Source organism: Labrus mixtus, chromosome 15, assembly GCF_963584025.1.
Source record: "Labrus mixtus chromosome 15, fLabMix1.1, whole genome shotgun sequence".
Taxonomy (NCBI): Eukaryota; Metazoa; Chordata; class Actinopteri; order Labriformes; family Labridae; genus Labrus; species Labrus mixtus.
Genome location: NC_083626.1, coordinates 12,344,263 through 12,359,837, shown reverse-complemented (window position 1 = coordinate 12,359,837; position 15,575 = coordinate 12,344,263). Strand labels below are relative to the sequence as shown.

Below are 15,575 nucleotides of genomic sequence, written 5' to 3'. Positions count from 1 at the left end.
GGAAGAGAATATCCCTGCATGCAGGGTGGTCAGACTGAATGAAAGCCAGCAGCATAGTGGTAACGTTGGCCAAGAGCTTGCTCAAGCTAACAATGTGGCTTGTGAAGGGGCAGGCTGGAAAGGAAATTGGGGTTAACAATATTGTTACATAATAATCAGGGCTTGTATGTGCACATGGGACATGAAATGGTAAATCATTCAATAGAGATCCACGATCCACTTCCGATCCAATTCCAATACATTGGTACCAATATTGATACTGATTCCGATATTTATTTTACTCATAATTGTTATTGTTGTTGTTGGTATTATGTTTAAGGCTTTATAAAGATGTAGTAAACCCATTTTTTATTTTTATAATTAAAATTCTTCCAAATAAATTATTTTTAACTTTGTGCTGACTTTACATACAAACAGGTAGCTTCAATAACTGTAAGGTTTTCAAACTAAATATTTTAAACTAAAGTAGGAGAATTGTACTTTTGATCATATAGAAGGAGCTGTTCGTGCTCGTCTGAACGTCTTGATGTAGACGATTTGTGGGCACTTCTTGCTGTTCAGTCTGAATGTTTTGGAGACTGAGTTCAGAATGTTTATTGTCTCATCTCTACCTTTAAACATAAATAAATAAATAAATAAAGCCCTTCAATATGGTGGCAGAAGTACAGTTTTGGTGCCCCAAAGATTAAGCAAGAACAATACTAAAAGGCTGTTAAATATTCTTAACTCCACTTTCATTAGCCTCCGGTCTCTAATCCATGTGCCTGAGTCAGTACTAGCTGCTTAAGAAAATTCAAACACCAGAAACCTGTCTGAAAATGCATGGGATTTGTTTTAGTTTCAAATAAGTATATATAGGTAATTCCTGTGATCTGACTTGACAAAGTTCTTACTTCAGCTCAAAGTCTAGTGGTCCATATGCTTTAGTGACAACAGGAGCTAAGAAATGGTGGGGAAAGTTTTTTCCCCTCTAAAAGCCAAAAAACATCAAAAACTGAAAAGTAAGGACCACTTGCTGTTCTGGTGTTTTATTTACACCTGCACACATTAAGATTATTTTGGAACTGTAACTTTGTTTTGCCTCAGACTGTAGGAGTATGAAACGTAGTGTCCCTAATGGGCCATCACATGGTTTTTGGTATTTGGTGGCCCCAGTGATCGACCAATGTTTAACTTCCAACCCTGATGGTATTCATTATTTGTGTTTCTTTTGGTCAATGCTTATTTAATGGTGAGGAGGAAAACAACCTTTTAAGTTATAGTGTTATAGTGATGTTATCTGTGCTGTAGAAAGTAGTTTTTAGTTTTGATAAATTACATTACTTTACACTCACTTGTTACCGATACTGTCAAAATAAATAAACTGAACTTTTAAAACCCAGAGTTCAACACTGTATAGTTTTAATACAAATAAAAAAAATATCATAGTTCAATCTCAATTCAACAAGTCAGTTGTCTAGTCAGCAACTGGGAACAAGTCTTTTCCCTGTTACTAATTGTACATTACAGTGTGGGTCTTAAGGCTGGTTTTCACAGCCCATGCATTACTAGTGAATCTCACCGCTTTCCTTTACTCTTTCCCCCACTGTGCTTTGCCCAGGGGAGAAGCGCCTTCTACGTGTTGTAATAAGGGTAGCTGATATAATGAAGGTCATTGTAATCAGAGCTAATGTGCCAAGGAGTCAAGACACTGTAGCTTTATTTGCCAGCAAGGCCCGGCATTTGGTACCCATGGGGATCAGGCTGATAGTGTTATCTTTGCTAACCTGACTTTAATACAGGCCTTGCTCCGCTGTTTGTGTCAGTGTCAGAGCTGAACTTTTCCCAGTGATCCCTTCAATGTGTGGATTGGTATGGATTGGGCTCCACTTCGCTCCATCCTGGTTAAATCCCATCCCAAGGTGTTTGACTTCTCTCAGTTCACACACTGTCTTTAAAGAGCTGTGCTCCCTCTCTCTGACTGCCTGAGTTGAAAAACAGACTGAGCTCACATAGGCTGCAATTGAATGCACTTGACATAGAAACATTACATTGGCGTCTGCAGAGGACTGGCTCGTAAGAGATGACCTCTAAATCTAATCCTGTCCCTTAGGATATGCAAATGTCCTCAGCTCAAATTTGATTTGTTTTTGTCAGTTCAGGACACAGCAGTTCGTTTACAACTGTTATTCAACGCAGTGGTAAAAAACATTGGTGTGCACACAAAGCTTTACTTTAGAACACGTTTCACAACCTTGCTCACAAGACTGTTTTTATATAGGAGTCTTTTTTATGTTCGTCTTAGAATTTGGCATTGACATTCTATTTCCTTAAAGAGTCATTTTATGTGTCTAGATGAAAAACACATAACGTAGCTATCAGAAACAAGATGGATGAGATGATCCAACAAAAGACTTGAATGACTGTTCTAACAGTATTTAGTTTTCGTTGTGGTTTTCAAATATGGGCAATCGATTAATTAAACGTGATTTGTTATCAACAAAGGAGTTGAACAGTCACATGTGAAACTGCAGTTAGAAAAATTGTCTTGGTCATCATTTCTAGTCAAAGGGGATTTGGCATAATCAGTTTGATGACCCGTGTATGACTTCATATTTATCAGGATACTGAAGTCCAGAAAATCAGATCTATTGGGAATCGTGTGCAGAACTTGAAGGTTGATTACCATATCTCTTAGTTTTTATACTTGTCTTTTTAATGTGCCGCTTTCTGTGAGAAACATCAAAGGCTGTTTTTCCTATTCAACTGAGCACATCCAGGAAAAAAAGCCTACCCATATCTAACCCCATGCAAGTCCCCTGGTCCCATCATTCAAACTTCCAAGCCTCTCTTTGTGGCTTCCTAGAGGACCACGGTGAAATGATCTCTTTTGTTTCGCATCATTAGTTCCATCTGTTGTGCGAGCAGGCCTGTCTGTTCCGGAGCATGGCAACGTGATGGTCGCCAGGGGCGATTGGAGACGCTACCGTCCTGGTGGCTTGTGGCTCGACCTCCGCCACCACCATCGCCTCGTCCGTGATCCCGATGACACTCTTGCACTTGCTTGTCTGTTTGAACTTATTTATTCACACATCTAAGGGGAAAAAGCACATATGTGCCTCCTTTGCATAAAACAGAGTTCATTTATTTGTCTTTTGATCGATTACATTTAAATCTGTTAGCGGTTTATAAAGTCATGATAAAGCAGCAATATGATTTTAAAATAATCTTTTCATCTCATTTAATGTGATAATGCAGAGTAAAATATTCCTAATAACCTCAAAATTCACAAGTATGTCCAGTCTTTGTGGAAAAAAAAGCTGTAGTAGGTCAGATTTGTTTGCTTATTTTCTTGCAATCGGGTGTAAACGATGCAACAAACAGATGTAGCATTTTCTCTCAACAAGGAAATATTTTATTCATGATTTACATGAATGATAAATCTTCAGAAAGTCTTAGCGCTGATGGGCATACACAATTTTACATCTGTCTTCCTCAGAATAATTAATAGCATATCAAAACACTTGGGACATTGGGATTTTTTCCTCTCACTTTATTGGATCTAATTACTTCTTTAAAAGTAAAGCATTCTCTGAAGAAGACTGGAATTATAAACATGATGAACAATATGCTCTGCTGTAGTCATTTAAGAGAAAGATGCAGGAAAATGTAGTTCTTGTAAAGATATCTTTTTGTCCTATCTGTGGGAAATCATGCAACCCCCCCCCCCCTATCTAAGACAGGAAAATGTGGCCTTATGTTCTAATTATAATTCCTAATCCCCAAATGAATAATTCCATAATGTCTCCCGAGTGAATTGCTCTGGCCTTATCACCGTAGTGTGAATGTACAGCACAAGGGCATCTGTATGCATGTCAATGTGGAGATCACCAGATCATTTTCATTGAAGACGGAGTCATCAAAGGTCATAGCCATCCAAATGACCTAACCTTGCAATGTAACACCTGGGTGTAAAAGTGGACTCATCCTATCTGCGGGGATGGGTGTAATGTACCTCTAATGTATAAAGTGCGGAAATAAAATAAGAGTTATAGGCTGGTGGAGGAGGCTCAGTGTGGGCCAGAGAATACTGTAACTCTATAGGGTGAAATAGCTGTGTTGGTATCACCCGAGGTGACAGACTATTGCCAGAGTGCTGTATTTGTTGGAACCATTATGAAATAAAGTCTGTGAAAAAGGGCAATATTCAGTTTGAATTGATTCCTGGAAAACTCCAGAAGTGAATATGCTTTCATTTTGATAGTATTACTATGGACAGACTGTGTTGTGTCAGTTTCACCTCCCCATTACTTTGCTCCATTAAGGCAAAACCGACTGATTTTATTTTTGCACAGTCTATTTTCTGTGATAAAATGAATATGAGAGAGCTTTATTAAGTCTGAGTGACACCTAAAGCTGAGAGCCAGCAGGAAAATAAGTCATGTGGGATCTAGTTTCAGTTCATTTTTGCTCAATTCCCATCTCCTGATCAAATACTGCACTTTCCAGTAGAGGCCTAATGGGAGTGTCAAGTTCACTAAGGCCCTCTCTCTTCCTCTCACTCCATTACCTGATAACAGCACTGGTTTTGGCACTTATTTTCACAGTGCAGTTAAGCTACGCTTGTGCTGTGCACATTTGTACAGGGCTGTAATAGAAGCTATATTGAGGCCATTTTATTAATTTCTACAAATCTTCGCTGTGTGTGTGTCCAAGTTGTTGTGGGCACTGACCCATCTCATTTTCTTTCCTATACTCTATTTTAACTGTTCTTTTTAGCAGAGCTTTGGAATACTGCTCCTCTTTAAGCCAAATAAACATGACCACTGATGTCTCGGGTTCAGAGCCTTTCAAACAACCTTTCAATAAAACAAGCTCAGCTGTGAGACATACAGGATCTCTCATGCTGGGCAGCCCCGCTGAAAGTACCTCCCTCCTGTTCAAAGCCATCAGCTTTTGGTTCCCCTATGAGAGCCAGCATTATCCTGCAGGGTTTGTTTAAACTTGTTGGGATGGTCTTTTTTTAAATACAGATGGATATGTGACATTTAGTTATAAGTCACTAACTATGAAACCCATTTATCTATAGGTGGCAATGTCCAATGATAGTGAAATTGTGTGTTGTATTTGATAAGGCCCGTGTGGTACCATGCAGACCACACCTGCACCTCATCTACCTCTGGCATAAGTTTGTATTACTGCTTCTGAGATTTCTTGAAGGCCTGCTGTATTTGCCAAACACTTTGTGGGTGTAGTATCCTGAAAGGTGAGCGTAGGAGCAAAAAGGGGGAAGGAAGGAGCAAGACAAATGACTAGAGTTTACCAAGGCACCCTTTACAGCTTGATACTGAGATATCCAGCTTTTCATTGACCTTTTCTCTCGTCTTCCCAATATTTTTCTGCAGTATAAGAAATGCCACTTAAATAAATTTAATTTGACCATCTTTGGTTTCAGTGTCACACATTGACTTGTGGTTTATTCATTCATATGGATAATGTATCCATTCTGGTGGTTATATTGCATGACCTTACTGTGTATATAGCTGCATTTTACTGAATGTATGAACTTGCTGTGCTTCCTTCTTTTAAACACTCCTCCTTAACTGCCTCCTAAATCGTCAAACTGGTCGGCCTCAGTGTGTTACTTTTTTGTACCATCTAGGGAGGACAACGATGCTTTGGCTAAGACATTATTGGACCATTAAACGGCTGCCCCTCCCTCTCTCAAGCACTTTCAGTTCTGTATAAATGCATCGAAATTACTTCCAAAGGGGGGTGGTGCAAAAAGACCGCTGGAAAGGCTACTTATTCTCTTAATGATGTCTTGTCCTCTTAAAAGTCGTCATCTTCATTCACAAATGGATGAGCACGGCAGAGGAGCACCCCAGGGACCGAGGTCATCCAAACCTTCTAGGCCCAGCACAGGAAGTTACTTTCTATGAAATGAGGCAGGACAGTTTTGATTAAAAGTTGAAATTTGTTGACGGGGTGGGGCAGAGTGCATTGCAAAATACCACATGGTAATTATTGTGGGTGTTGATTAGTTCTAAATTATTTTTGATTAGTTTGCTGCCCACTTATAGCTGTGGCAGGAGAAACACTGTAACCACAATATATGTGGTTGAATAAGTTTAATGTCTAAGCTTGATCCTTTACTGACAGAGGAAAGAGATCTTTATTATTCCAGGCTTTTATGAACTTTTAGCTTCAGCTTGTGGAAAAAAAAGTATCTTTGTATTTAAGCACGCATTGTGTAAGAGGTTAGAAATGTTTCTCATGAGAGTGTACTTAAAGATAATCCTTCCATTGGCAAGCTCAGTCATAAATCTACCAACAGCTATCTATTATAGTTTGTATTATGGTTGCATTAATACATTTTTGCTGAATTTGGATTTTTTGACAAACTGTGAAAATCGATTTTAATCTTAGTCTTCTTGACTGCTGAAAGCCATGAGACCATCTCAGCCTTAAACTTTGTCCATTTTATAGAAGAGTCACACATCACCATTTTGGACTTTTGGCTGAAAATATAAAATGATAAAAACACGGATGCATTTTTATGACATTTTAAAACACTTTATGTAAAAGATCATGTCAGTTTTGGAGGTAAAGGCCCATGAGAAAAAAAAATACCACTGTGGCATTCATTTTCTTCTTGATCCCAACACCTTTGGGCTGCCTACGAGCACACATCAGGCGGGCGAGGTGTAGTCAGTGATATACATGACATGCGTCTCTAAGGACCCTCTGATTTGTATAATATCCTTCACACAAGGTCATAGCAGTGCCTACGTCTTTGAAGATAGAGGAAAGAGAACATGTTCCCCCTTCATTGTGCCTGTGGAAAAGAACAAACGTGAGATCACGGTGTCGAGGGGCTTCCACTCTTCAAAGTTGATATGAATCAGACATGAAACGTTTTAGATAAAGTGATACTTATCTTGATTCCTGGCGCCGTCCGTTGAATAGACAGAGTAACGCATGGGGAAGCTGAATAGCTGTGTTTTAGTGTGAAATCCTGGGGAAACGTATCCATCTGCTGTATGAATAATTTAGATGGCTCAAGTTGGTTCCTGTTGCTGTTGTGTTTGCGCTCAGCTTTCTCTCCAGGCTCAGCACCCCCCACCACAACCACCCTCCCTCCCTCCTTGACATCACTCCAGAGGCTTGTTTGTGATGCTTAAAGGGAAGTTGAACCACATGAGGAATCATGGGGAGGAGAGACTCACTTTCCCTCTCTGCTGTCTCGCTCTCTTCTATCTTTTCTAGATCTATTTAAACCTCAGATAAACAGTTTAACACCAATGGACACTCGCACACCACTAAAATACAATGTAGATACAGAGAAACAATAGATGTGCTGTAGTAAACATACAGTACACCTTGCACACCTTTGAATTTAGAACAGCTGTGATTTCAATAACTACCAGTAAATCTGATCATTAGCATACACTAAGCATTGGGTTAATAAGACTGGATGTGGCCGATTATAGATTATTACATGGTACTTTAAATGCATTTTGCAGCACTTTACAGAGATGCATCAGAGTTGGTGAAGGTTCCTCTCATGGTGGAGAAAGTTTTTAGTGGATTAAAGTTCTGAATTGGCTAACTGACCCCCAAGCAAGCACACACTAACGCACATTAGCGCACACAAAATGACCCTGTGTTGTTTTTAAAAAAACCAAATTTCATCTCATCATTCCAAGTGCAAACATACAAATAAACAGTTACAAATTATAGTCAAAAAAAGCATAATGAAAAGTAGTAGTGTGTTTTCTGGCACATATAAGGAACACACATCTAACAGGATGGCTATACTTGCCCTGCATCTATTAAAATTACTTAAAAAATGCAAACATGCTCAGGTTGAGTTGTTTCCTCTGGTGTAGTTCAGCCCCTGTCTTTGAGAGAAAGAGAGGGAGAGGGAGAGGGAGGGAGGAGGAGGGGGATGTGACAGGCCCTTGGAATCTCAACCTCTCTCTCCTGGCGCCCGCACTAATCAACCCCTGTAATTTATGCAGAAAATATGATTTATATTTAATTTCACTACACTTGCATTGTTAATTTGAGATGTAATTAACGCGTCGCCACGGCAACTAATTTCTCATGCCGTAAATTATCACCGCCTTTTCATCAAAATTCAGTTACTTTGGCTCCTGTGTGCAATGTTGTGATGCAATTAGGTTACCAGGGCAACCCCAAAGTGTTAATTTTCTTTTGTTTTATTGAAGCGAGGCAGAAGTTTTTATACCACAAGTCATATTCACTTTTTTGGTGAACAAAGACCTCCGATTTTTCTCTTCAAAATGTGTGTTAAATGAATCTACCATGCTGCATTTGTACACAGGTATGCTATGCTACATGCTGCTTTATGAAACACTTGTTATATTGTTGTGAGGTGAGTGATCACTGAGAATGTCTGCTATTGCAAGTGGAGGTGTTGCAAACTTGTCCTATGGGACAGGGCATATTCGTCAGAGGGAATATATAGAAATGAGAAATGTGTGCACTGTTCAGCTTTAAGAGAGCCTGGTCTTTCTCCCTCAAACATTCCCTCCTATCTCTATCTGTTCTTCTGTGTCATACATACAAACACACTCAAACACAGACACCACAGCACATTTTCAGTGCTTGCAGTCCTTTTATTCCCCCAACAGTGACTGTGAAATGACTCAATATTATAATCAACTGTATCTAATTTGCACTCCAGCAGAAGATAGGGCCACATGTGTGCTGTTGTTGCCCTGGCTGGCACTGAGTATGCCCACTGGATGCCTCTGAGCCGCCCTGGATTGCCACGCTTGCCAGTCTCTGTGGTCCACTCGGCGTGTCCGTCTCCAATCCATCCCCCCTTAGCAAGTCTTCAGTGGAAATATCAGGTCATTGGCTGCTAAGCTCCGGTTAACTGCAAAGGTAATTAAATTTGTAAGCAGGCTTTTTGAATCTTTTTAGCCTCTTCGGTAATACCGTTAGGGATTACAGCCTTTTTGAAGCACAGCTCTATTTTGACGCCTTGGCAGAAAGGGGCGAAGTCCCAGTGACCCTTTGACTGATAGATTCAGAGGCTTGATGCCATCTTTACTGTGGCCATACACAGGAGGAAAATCAGTGTATCATGTGAGCACACCCTGCTGCAGGATGCAACAATTTCTGCATTGATGTGAATGTGTTTAATTTTGTTAAATAGTCAGAGCAAGCTTATTTATTATCTAATGCCAACTCACACTTTGACATTTTTGGTTTTGAGTAGCAATAAAGAGTGAGGAACTTCTTTTTGATGTCAAGATATTGTCCCTGCTGACTTTAACAGGGGTTTGACGTTATTTGCAAAGACAGCAGGATATAAAAGGATTCAATGAAGACTCTTTGTAGAGGGAGACCATTGGGAAAGCCCCAGCAGAGGAACTCTAAAAAAAGCCTTTTCCTAACAAGGTTATGATGCATTGAACAGAAAAGACATCTTTCTCATATATTATCTCCTGTTACAGAGCATTACATATAACTGCAAAAACAAGTGATATTGGTTTCTGTGTGGATTACATGGCTACTATCTGAATGTAACTGCAACATTCAGAGCTTTGATCCCTCCCTGTCTGATCTTTTAACTATAGATTAACTCCACCTCAGACATTCAAACAAGCCTGCACTTGCCTTACTCAACACGCCTATGTAAATACCTGGCTTTATGTCGAAACTCCTAAAAACTCAAAATGTATTTCTTCATCTCAAAAACAACAATGTGTTACATAGTCTGCATATATAGGGACTATTTCTTGTGGATAACATCAACAGCCATACTATATAGTCCTATAAAAAAAAGAGTCTTGAACATATTTCCACTTTCCATTAGTCCAATGATGTCAAAGTTAATCTCAATAACAATTACAAGTTAACAATGATGATGAACTGTCTAAACCAAAGCAGTGTGTGAAAGAACATCTATCTGTTCGGTGTGTCTGGCGAGTCTTTCTTGATTAGAACAACAAATATTCTTGCTTTTGTCTTAGTGGATGCAAAGTAGAGGCGTCAGGAAAGGTCATCAAGGAAGTTTTTATGTAACTGGCTCTGTAAAAACACTGAGTTGATTAGACTTGTTTATTTATTCAGGTCTAAAAGAGTGTTTGCTTTTGTCGCATTTATTCCCATTTTGCCAGCACAAGGGGCCCTGGAAGACGAGTTACCAAGGAACACAAAATTTTAATTAGTGTATTTTAATCATTCAGGCTTTTCAAGCTAATCCACAGACTCCTGAGAATTCCCAAGATGCAGCTCTGTGCTGCTTTACCATTTATTGTTGAGTCTATTATAATTACTGTTAGCAGGTGGGGGCAGGGAGACGTTTATTATGTTTTTCCATCTTTATTATAATTACTAGAAAAAATGAAAGGATGCTGTTTCATTAAGTTTAGAGATGATGGCATTTTCCCCCTGTTTTTCCCCTCAATCTCCTTCCTGCCTTTGTTCCATAATGCTATTGTACTGGCTTTCATTCAAAGGCTTTCATACATTGCATAGCTTTATGAGAAAAAAACAACAAAAAGAAACAGATCTCTTATTAAGAACAGAAGAGGGGAAAGATGGTCTTAAAGAACTTAATTTCTGAGAGAGTTTTCTCTCTTCGTTTTTCTTTCAAATCCACGCAGTGCTCTGAGAATGAAGTTGATGCATCCTCTGAAACACAAATGTTTAATAGAGTTGGACTGGGATCAGAACAGAAAAGCAAAAAGTAGAATATGTTTGCCTCTCTTTCACGCTCGTCAGTAATGACAGATAAGAAGACTGCAGTAAATCTTTAAGCCCCATGCTTTTGGTGCTCTGCAGGGATTTCAACATCTTCCAGAAATATTTTATGTTTGTCTGTTTGTTTAAATACTATATTGCCACTCCCTGTTCCCCTTGAGTCCCAAATGTCTGGAACTTGTGCATATAAAACAATCAGGCAACTGAAGCTTCAAGCAAATAAAAAGTTGTTTTCTTTTTCTTTTAGAAAGTTTTTCTTTTTTTCTCTCTCTCTTTTTTATTAAAGAGAGGCTGCTTTTTTAAAACTGACTAGTTGATCAGGGCTTGCTGTATGCTATTGTACACGAAACTTACTGTCATTTCAGTGATTGTCAAGGTCATTATATTGGCAAAAGATTGCATGTTTTTTTTAGGTTAGGAGATCTGAAACTGTCACTCGCAAGAAAACAATAAACTAATGAACTTTGTTTCAAAATGACATCATAGACATTCAGTTGTGTGAATGGTGGCTGTACTCTTAAATCTTTGTTAAATCAATCAGTCAGTCAATCAATTTTGTTTGCATTGCGCCTATTCATAGGATATGTTATCTCAAGACACTTTGCAAAAAGGGATGCCGATGGCCTAGCAGTTAGGTCGCGCCCCATGTTCGAAAGTTATCGTCCTCTAAGTGGGTAGCCTCACCCTGATTTCCTATTCTATACACTGTCCTTTGAAATAAATGCATACCCCCCACCCCCAACCAAAAAAAAGGGCCCTTTACAAAAAGAGCAGGTTTATCTACACCATACTCTTTGTTCAATTCATGAACATCTGAGGGACTCAAATCCCCCTGAAATACTTATTTGCATTTTGCTGTTTACCAGTAAAACCACATGTAGAATGTACAAAATAAAGAAGACTCAACACACACCTTTGTAAACCTTTTTAAAAAAGCAGAACTGAAACAACAATATGTCATACTTTTAATGTATCACCAGCAACAGTGAATTGACATTTATGTATTATTGCCAAAGGAGCTGAAATGGTCAAGTCTTGACATGAAAGCCTTTACCTTGAAGAGGCAAACAGACAGATTTAAGCAAGAGATAAACACAGGAGCTTACTTTGTAAAACACTGGGAAACTTTTTGCAAGCACAGTGTGATATTTTATGGTTGAATGGTTGTATTTGATCTGAATGATTTACACCTGTTGCACCTGGCTCAGTATTACAAATAAAAGTTTTTATGGGGCGCCGGTTTAGCTCAGCATAGTGCAGGCGCCTCATGTACAGAGGCTACAGTCCTTGTTGCTCTGGTCGCAGGTTCGACTCCTGATCCTGGCACTGTTTGGTTCGTGTCATCCCCTGATCTACATTACCCATCTTTCTAAAGCTGTACTATCTAATAAAGTCTAATAAAGCAAAACAAAATCATTAAACATCAAAAATATGTCATAAGAGAAGTCATTCTCTGACCCGGTTAATTAAAGTCGATACTATATGTAGCAATAGTTTAATATATAGATGTAACTCGTATGATAAATTATTGAATTGTAAAGTCTTGCTGCCCGATGTAGGACATCCACTCTTGGTTGAAAGTGCATTACAACCATAACCACTCCAATGCTGTTTCAATTGAAAAATTATTTTATATTCACCTCTATGATATTCTGTTACTTAGAGATGGGGATATCAGATAGTGAATGAGTGAGATAAGCTCTCATATTACCTCTAAAAGTATAGGGTAAAGTGGGGCCTTCCACCCCAACATGACCTCCTGCCCCAAAGGAAAGGCATGAAATACTTTATTAGTATAATTTAAGTAATTGATGTGTACTGGTTTTATTTCAGAAGAGCATGAGTGTCTTTTATGCGTTCCTGGTACAAAAGCCTGGTACAAACAACGAAATAGGTCTGATTAGTTATTGTCACCACTGATAAACACTGTACGAGGGGTTATTTATTTTTTTTAAATGGCTCCATTTTGATTTCGAAAACGATAGGTGTTATTCAGTTAGATGCGTAGCTGACTTGATTGACAGGTGGGCGCGATGTAACGGTTCGTCAAGAGGCTTAAAACCGGCCTCAGCTCCGGCTCTAAGCCTGTCGTTAGGTTGACTGAAAGTTAGACTGAGACATCATTTCCAGCATGGTGGCTGCTGTCGATGAGCCTCCGGAGCCCCCCCCCCCCCCGCAGTAAGAGATGGCTGACATCTCAGGCTTCGTCCATTAATATTCACAGTCCATATTCACTGTCACCGGCAATGTCTCTGCTGTGCTTGCGTGTTCCTACCAAGGGCGAGTTTTGATCTTTGACACAACCATACTTACAACCACATATCGTTTAAGGTTTGTCTCAGATGCAGTTGAGTGCCTGTCCTTCACTTGTTGCCTCCTCTGTCCCATCAACAGAACCCTCTGTCCTGCTGCTGGCCAAAGTAACATGACGTACTTGCAAGAGCATTAGTTTAACAAGCAGATGTTAGTCCAGACTTTTGAGACTGGAGTGGCCAACTGGGGCTATGATTTATGTAGGGATACCCTAACTGTCCTGTCTAATCCTGTACTTGTTACATTACAGTATCTAAAATGTGTTATGGTATGATGATATAAAAAACAATATAAAAAACACCTTTGTTTTGTTAAGTAAGATAATGTCCTTGCCCTTTATGATTTCAACATGTGTACACCAGTCGTGCGTGATTCCTCAATGTCTAGTTTAGTTTGAGATGTAGTGGAAGAGTCAGGCGGCTGACTGTTTGGAAATCAGTGTCCGTTACCTGTTGCTTTCCTCAGTGGTTGTTTCTCATTTTCAAGTCAAACAGTGCATCCTCTTGACTCACTTAAATATGTTCTAAAATGTTATCCATTACTGAATGTTTGTACCGTGTTTAGTGTAACTTCTCTTGGTCACAAGGTTTCACACTGCATACTGAAGTTATTGTTTTGCCCCTTACTGCCCTTAAATCTGTCTCTTCAACTTGAAACTGTTCCCTCTCAGTCCCTCTGAAATTCTTTAAGCTTCTCTGTGTATTTAGCACCACATCAATGCTCTATTCTGGGATGTTTTTGAGGGCTGAAAGGAGAGGAGAGCATGCGTCCATCTCAAGTGGCTATTTTTCATGTTTTCATGAAAAATTCCACATCTTCTCATGAGGTGGCTTTCAGGGGAAAAAAAGTGATATATTTCAGGACAGGTCATAGAAAAAAATAATTAATAGACCTTTGAAGTGTGAAAGGCCATTCCAATGCAATTATAGAGTCTTTGTGAAGTGTCAGGGTTTTGGAATTATAAAATCACTCTGGATTGGCAGCAGTAATTATGGTGGGTGAAAGAGACATTCTCTCATATGTTTGCTGATACAGCTGCCCAGTCTTTCTTGTTTAAGGATTTCCTTTTTAATACCCATGGGTGTCGGTGAAGGCTTTTTTATTTCACAACAAAAACAATTATTCACTTCTGATTATTCAACTGAAAAAAATCTTATCACACAGGTGTGTTTACAATTTAGCAGCCAACCCTTGCTCATATTATCTTTGACATAATAGTTGACATTATATATATCCATGTTAAAGGTCCCATATTATGCTTTTTCTGGTTTTATATGCCCTTTAGTGTGTTTTCCAAGTGTCCTGTGCATATTTAGGCACATCTATGTGCAAAAATTCAAAGTCTGCGGAAACGCGGCTTCTCCTACGTCCTCCTGTTAGCTGTAGCATTAGCTGCATGTAACACTCGGTTCTAGCCCCCCTCGATAAAAATGTGTCAGTGCGACGTCATTGTCAGTGTGAGATCACTGATCTAAGCCCATTGGCTCGTTGTGGAAAGCCCTGCAGCTCATGTTGAAATTTCCGAGACTCGTGCTGAGCAACTGACCAATAACGACAGAGCGGATCGGCAGACCAATCAGAGCAGACTTGGCCCACGTGGGGTCTAACAGTGGGGGCTCAACAGAGTGCAGCTGACGGACTCAGAGCGGAGAGGGAGCAAGGAGGAGCAGTACATGAAAACAGACACTTTTTTCGGACTTTATCTATTGTGAACGTACAAAAGTAGGAACATAGATTAAATATACGAACCCCAAAAAGGGCATAATATGGGATCTTTAAGTCATTACTTTATGTACATTTGTTACGTTTTTAATTAGGCTTCTTTTGATGGTGACTGTTGTAGTCTTTTATTCCTTAACTTTTTTTTAATAATCACTTTATTGCAATGATCCCACACAATCATCATTCCAGATGCTAGTTTAAAAAAAAAATGTATTACTTATTCTGTAATTAAAGAACGCTAAATATTTTCTGCTAAACAACAGAAGAACAGATGATGACCAAGAGAAACAGCTCAACTCCTTCTTAACTTTATTATTCAGTAAATTCATATTTTTAAAGACACAATTTTGGTTAATTTCTCTAAGAAATGACTTTTCCATCGATGTCCTTTACTTGCTTTTGCTACATTAACAATGAGATTGGTAACAAGCACTCTTAATGAAAAAGGTTACCGATGTAACACATCAAAGACTGGTTACAAGTATCTTTGAGTAAATGCACTCAATCTTGTTTAGCACTTTTCTATTCCTCTTGACTACTCAAAGCTGCTGGCAGAGGCCGCTTTGTAAAGTGGCCATCAGTATGAACTGATCCCATTCATACACATTCAGACGCCACCGACAAAGCAGTGGGAGCAACATGGGATTAAGTGTCTTGCCCCAAGGACACATCGGACATGTTGCTGCAGGAGCTGGGGCTCAAACCCCTGACCTTCTGGTTGAGAGACGACCGACTCTACCACTGAGCCACAAGAGTATTTGGTCTTATGTGTTATTCTTTTCTGTACTGTAATGTTCCTGCTGGATTAATGTTAATTA

At 39.3% G+C, this 15,575-nt stretch overlaps 1 long non-coding RNA gene across 1 annotated transcript in view; it reads left to right on the top strand.

Annotated features, from left to right (window-relative positions):
• The window catches only part of LOC132989393 (uncharacterized), an 83,087-nt gene that overhangs the window by 39,231 nt on the left and 28,281 nt on the right, over nt 1-15,575 (top strand). The gene's annotated exons all lie outside the window — the stretch shown is intronic.